The sequence below is a fragment of the Megascapheus bottae genome, chromosome 10 (genome assembly GCF_031878675.1).
Source record: "Megascapheus bottae isolate mThoBot1 chromosome 10, mThoBot2.hap1, whole genome shotgun sequence".
NCBI lineage: Eukaryota > Metazoa > Chordata > Mammalia > Rodentia > Geomyidae > Megascapheus > Megascapheus bottae.
In genome coordinates, this window is record NC_143518.1 from 38,183,679 (window position 1) to 38,189,724 (window position 6,046).

The following is a 6,046-nucleotide window of genomic DNA, read 5'->3' on the forward strand; positions in this document are numbered from 1 at the left end:
TCTTTTGCTCAAGGCTGGTGCTCAACCACGTTCAGCCACAGCTCCACTTATGGGTTTTTGGTGGTGACTGAAGATAAGAATCTCATCGTTTTTCCTTCCCTGGCTGGCTTTGAACAGTGATCCTCAGATCTCAACTTCCGGAGTAGCAAGGATTACAGGCATGAGCCACTGGCGCCCAGCGTGCCTTTTAGTCTTTCAGCATCTTTAGTATTTTATTTTATTTTCTTCACATGTTTTATGCCAGTCGTGGCGCTTGAACTCAAGCCTAGGTGCTGTCTCTTGTAAAAGCCCAGCCATTTGGGGGGCCCCAAACTGCCCTGGCAATAGAGTCACCCGCACTCAGTGAGTCTAGCTAGGAGTTAGCTTAATAGTGCAGTGGCGGCTCTCCACGTTGGGGCTGATGGAAAGCAGCTCCGACCTTCAGTGGGGCTGAGCTTTTAAAGGTAAACACTGCATGCAGATGGTAGCCGGATGACGTCAGCCCACAGTGCCCACAGTCAACAACTATAAGGATGAGACCACACACAGGTAGTTGAGCAGGTTAAGCATTTTTACAAAACAAAAATAATTTGGCAGTTAAGTCTGCCAGGTTATTACATCCCTAAGCTGCTTTTGCTCAAGGTTAGCACTCTACCACTTGGCCACAGTGCCACGTCTGGCTTTTTCTGTTTATATGGTGGAGAGGAATTGAACCCAGGGCTTCATGTATGTTAGGCAAGTACCCTACCACTGAGCCACTGTTCCAGCCCGTAGCATCTTTAAATAGGGCTGACTACAGTGCTCAGCCTTAATGTTTTCACCTGGCAATGCATCAGCAGAAGTGCAATCTTGACTCTGAGTGTGGAGGCCCCACTTACTACCTAGTAGTGAGTTCAGATAAGAGAAGAGATCAATGGGAATAGAGTGGAGCAGAGTGAATTTGTTCAGTGTGCATTACAATAAAACTTTCCACATATTTAGTAAAAATTATACTAAAAAGGGGGTAAAACAGCACCAGTGGCTCATGCCTGCAATCCTATCTACTCAGGATGTTGAGATCTCAGGATCCTAGGTCAAAGCTAGGTGAGACCAGAAAGTCTGTGAGACTCATAGCCAATTAACCACCCAAAAGCCAGAAGTGGAGGTGTAACTCAAGTCATAGAGCACTAACCTTGAGCAAAAAAGCTCAGGGACATCACCCTGACTCCTCACACAAAGTACACATTGGATTCAGAAAACCTATATCAGGTGCTACAGAAAGTTATTCCACTTTAAGAGAGCACCTATTTGAGCATAGGGAAAAAATGAAATATTTCTCACCAGACCAAAGATCGGTTATTCAAAGTTATTTCAAGTCTACAGGTAAGAGAGAACTTTTTTTGGGGGGGGGGGGTCAGTAACAGGATTTAAATGCAGGTCCTCGTGCTTGTTTAGCTAGTTCTCTACCACTTAAGCCATGCCTCCAGCTCAACACTTTGCTGGTTAATTGGAGATGAGCATTTCCTATTTTTCTGTCTAGGCTGCCTTAAAGCCTCAGTCCTCCAGGTGTCAGACACTTGAACAGGATGACCACTGTGAGCCACCAACACTTCATGGGAATAACCTTTCACATGGAAGTCACTGATTTATCTCTGCTACCCTAAGTGTGCAGCAGTATTGGCAATCTGGGCCTACGTTCAACATTAAATGGATATATTTGTATCCTTATTATTTAACCTTTCTGCCTGTGTCAGTAACTATCACTGCTTTCCACTATTGAGATAAGAGGAGTGATAATCTCTTTCTAATAGAATCTACTTTGGAGAAATAATGAAGCTGGGTGGTGGTGGCTTACACCTGTAATCCTAGCTCCTCAGGAGGCTGAGATCTGAGATTCTTGGTTGGAAGTCAGCTGGGCAGAAAAATCCATGAGATTCTTATCTCCAATTAAACACCAGAAAAGCTGAAAGTGGAGTTGTGGTTCAAGTGGCAAGGCACTAACTAGCCTTGAGTACAACAGCTCAAGCATATCACTCAAGCCCTAAGTTCAAGCTCCAGGACCAGCACATTTTCACAAAAATGATAATGTAATTACATCTCAAGCATTTATAAGGTGCCTCTGGACATGAAGCATTGCTTTAAAGGTGTGGGGCAAGCCAGACTTTGGTGTTCATGCTTATAATCCAAGCTACTCAGGAAGCTGAGATCTAAGGAGAAAAGTTCAAAGCCAGCCAGGCAGAAAAAAATCTGTAAGACTCTTCCAATTAATCACCAAAAAGTTGAAAATAGAACTATGGCTCAAGTGGTAGAACACTAGCCTGGAGTATAAAACTCAGGGACAGGGCCTAGACCCCTGAGTTCAAGCCGCAGGACTGGCACTAGATAAAAATAAATAAAATATATATATATATATATAAACAAAAATAACCAAAGCAAGAAGGGCTGAGGGTACAGCTCAAGTAGTAGAGTGTCTGCCTCACAGGTATGAGGCTAAGAGTTTAAAACCCCAGTACTGACCAAAAAATACAGATAATTGGGCTTACATTAATCCTGAATATGCTCAATTTCAAATTAAAATGTATTTTCTAGTTATTCTTCCCACATTTAATCAGCTTTGCAGATAGCATAACCATAAAGGGAAATATCAGAAATCCTGTTCTCTGATTAATCACTCTGTTCTCAAAATATCTCTAAGTTCTCTCACTGCATAAATTAATGTTATCTTTCTCCCCATTTAAGAATTGCTGTGACTACTTAGGCATAGCATTAATCAGAATAAACAAAAATTAACCGACCTTATTTTACTCAAAAAAGTCAATTAGGTTTAGCATTTTTTGCCTCCTGTTAGAAATTGAAAAATGGATCTATGCTTATTTTTCCTCGGTTTATGAGTGAACTGTTTCACTGGTATATCCTCCATGCTTACCTGGATTGCACTCACCTCCACAAGGCTAGAGCTTCTTTTGTCTGTAGAAAGGACATTGCCCTTGGAACAGTTGATGGACATTGAATTGCTATGTGCAGGCATCAAGAAAGAAACATAAAGGAGGCGTGCTGGCTCCTGCCTGTAATCCTACATACAGGCTGAGATCGGAGGATCAAGGTTCAAAGCCAGTCTTGGCACAAAAGCAACTGAAACTCTTACCTCTAGAAAATGGGAAGTGGGGCCTGGCTCAAGGGTAGGGCAGTAGTCTTGAGCTGAAGAGCTCAGGGACAGTGCCCAGGCCAAGTTCAAGCCCCATGACCCACAAAAAAAAAAAAAAAAAAAAAAAAAAAAGAAAAGAAAGAAAGAAAGAAAGAAAGAAAGAAAGAAACATGAGATCAGGTAAGACTTGGAGAAATCATGATGGATGGATTTAAGTTTTTAGGAAAATGGGATCAGTATAAGTGAATTAACTGTTACATTGACTAATCAAAAAAACTACATTGAAAGGTCTAAGATTGAGTTGGTCGATTAATTAAACAATTAAGGGGGGCTGGGAGTTTGGCCTAGTGGTAGAGTGCTGCTGGTTCAGCATGCACGAAGACTGGGTTTCAAGTCCTTGGTACCACACACATAGAAAAAAGCCAGAAGTGGTAGAGCTCTAGCTTTAAGAAAACCCAAGGACAGTGCTCAGGCTCTGAGCCCAAGCCCAGGACTGGAAAAACAAACAAACAAACAAAACAATTAAGGCTAGCTGGGCTCTGGCAGCTAGCGCCTGTAATCCTAGCTACTCAGGAGACTGAGATCCTGAGAATAGTGGTTCAAAGCCGGCGTGGGCATGAAATTTTCATGCCAGAAGTAGTGCTGTGAAGCTTGGGGACAGTGCTCAGGCCCAGAGTTCAAGCCCCATAACATACAAAAATAAACAAGTAGGCTTTCTCAAAATTGTAGTTAGAATAAGAAGAAAAGTGAGAAGCTGAGTGCTGTTTACTCACGCCCATATTCCAAGCTACCCAGAAGACTGAGATTTGAGAATCAAAGTTCAAAGCTAGCCCAGGCAGGAAAGTCTGTAAAAACTCTTACCTCCAATTAACTACAAAGCAGGAAGTTGAGCTATGACTCAAGTGGTAGAGCTGTGGTTTTGATAAAAAGCTCAGAGGCAGTGCCTAGGCCCTAAGTTCAAGCCCCAAGACTGGCACAAAAAAAAAAAGAGGGTAGGGAATTTTCCCTGTTTATATGACTTCATGGTTTATTTTACATATTTTTTCTGCAGTGACCGTGAGTAGTATTTCAGGGTGAAAATGCACAGGAAATGAAGTTTGAAGATCATTATTAAGATCTGGAATCTTGATTATTTTCTTCTTTTCTATTTCCCAATTTCTTTTAATGTGTTTATATTAGTTTTGCAATTTAAAATTGTTCTTTCAGAGGCTTTAAAAGTGTAAGGATTGTTCTGCTTTCTCTCTTCCTCTCACAGAGAAGGATAATTTACATAGAAGAGAAAATATGAAAAATGAGTCATTTCAAGTGGGGTGTGTGGCACACACACTTATAATCCCAGTACACTGGAGGCTGAGATAGGAGAAGCACGAATTCATGGCTAGCTTGAGCCATAGGGTAAGAAAACAAATGAACAAAATTCCTTAAATAACAGAAAAACAAATGGCCACACACTGGTGGCTTATGCCAATCCTAGCTACTCAGGAGGCTGAGATCTGAGGATCATGGTTCAAAGCCAGGCAGGAAAGTCCATGAGATTTATCTCCAGAAAAGAAGCTGGGAGTGATGCTGTGGTTAAAGTGATAGAGCCCTAGTCTTGAACGAAGCTCAGGGACAGCACAAAATAACAACAATAACAAAGAAATAAACATCAAATCATTGTAGATGCTAAGGCAGGAAAAGATAGCCACAAAGAGCAGTTGAACTGAATATATCATTCTAGTGCATTACCTCAGTGTTTCATTGACCTGTGTTCCCTTTGATGCTAATAATTATATACCTATTAGCAAGATTATTTGATCAATACTTGTTTTCTGCTAAACTCCAGGATTCTGGTTACCAATGGCTTGTGTCTTCTATGTCGTGCACAGAGTAGGCACTCTACCATAAATATTTGTTGATTAATAAATGAATAAGAGAGGGCCAGGAGTTTGGCCTAGTGGTTAAAGTGCTTGCCTAGCATGCACAAAGAACTGGGTTCAATTCCTCGATACCACATATACATAGAAAAAGCTGGAAATGGTGCTGTGGCTCAAGTGGTAGAGCTCTAGCCTTGAGAAAGCCCAAAGACAGTGCTCAGGCCCTGAGTTCAAGCCCATGACCAGCAAAAAAATAAAAATAAAATAAATGAATAAGAGAATGTAACTAACCAGTCTTAATATTGCTTTTTGGAATAAGTATCTCCAATTAAAGGAGCCTACTAATTATTAGTATTCAAATAAGTATCTCTTCTAGTAGTGGTTCTAAAAACATTACATCTCAAAGCTGAGAACTGGTGGCTCAAGCCTGTAAATCCTAGCTACTTATAAGGCTGAAATCTATGGATATGGATCTCTGTTCAAAGCCAGTCTGGGCAGAAAAGTCTATGAGACTCCTATCTCTAATTAATAACCAAAAACCAGAATTGGAGCTGTGTCTTGGGTGAAAAAAAGCTAAGCGAGCACCCAGGTCCTAAATGGTAGTGTGCGAGTATGCACACACCTCAAGAGGGGGACTATAGACTTATAGCAGTGACCCAAGTTACCTGCTAAGTAAGTCTCTAGGACAGGACTACTGTTTTGTAGGGAGAGGCCTGGTTATCGAACCCAGGGTCTTGTGTGTACTAAGCACATGATCTATCTATCCCTCCAGCCCTAATCTGCTTTTTTTTTGTTGTTCTTGTTCTGGTCCTGGGGCTTACACTCAGGGCCTGGGCACTGTCCTTGAACTTTTTTGCTTGAGGCCAGTGCTCTACCACTTCTGTTATTTTTGTTGTTGTTTGCTTATTTTTGTTTTTCTGTGCTTTTGGTTTTTGTGGTAGTGTATTGGAAATAACAGTCTCAGACTTTTCTGCCAAGGATGACTTTGAACTGTGATCTTTAGATCTCACCCTGAGTAGCTAGGGTGACAGGTGTGAATCACCATTGCTCTACTCTTAATCTGCTTTTCAAGTGAATTCCCCAGAGC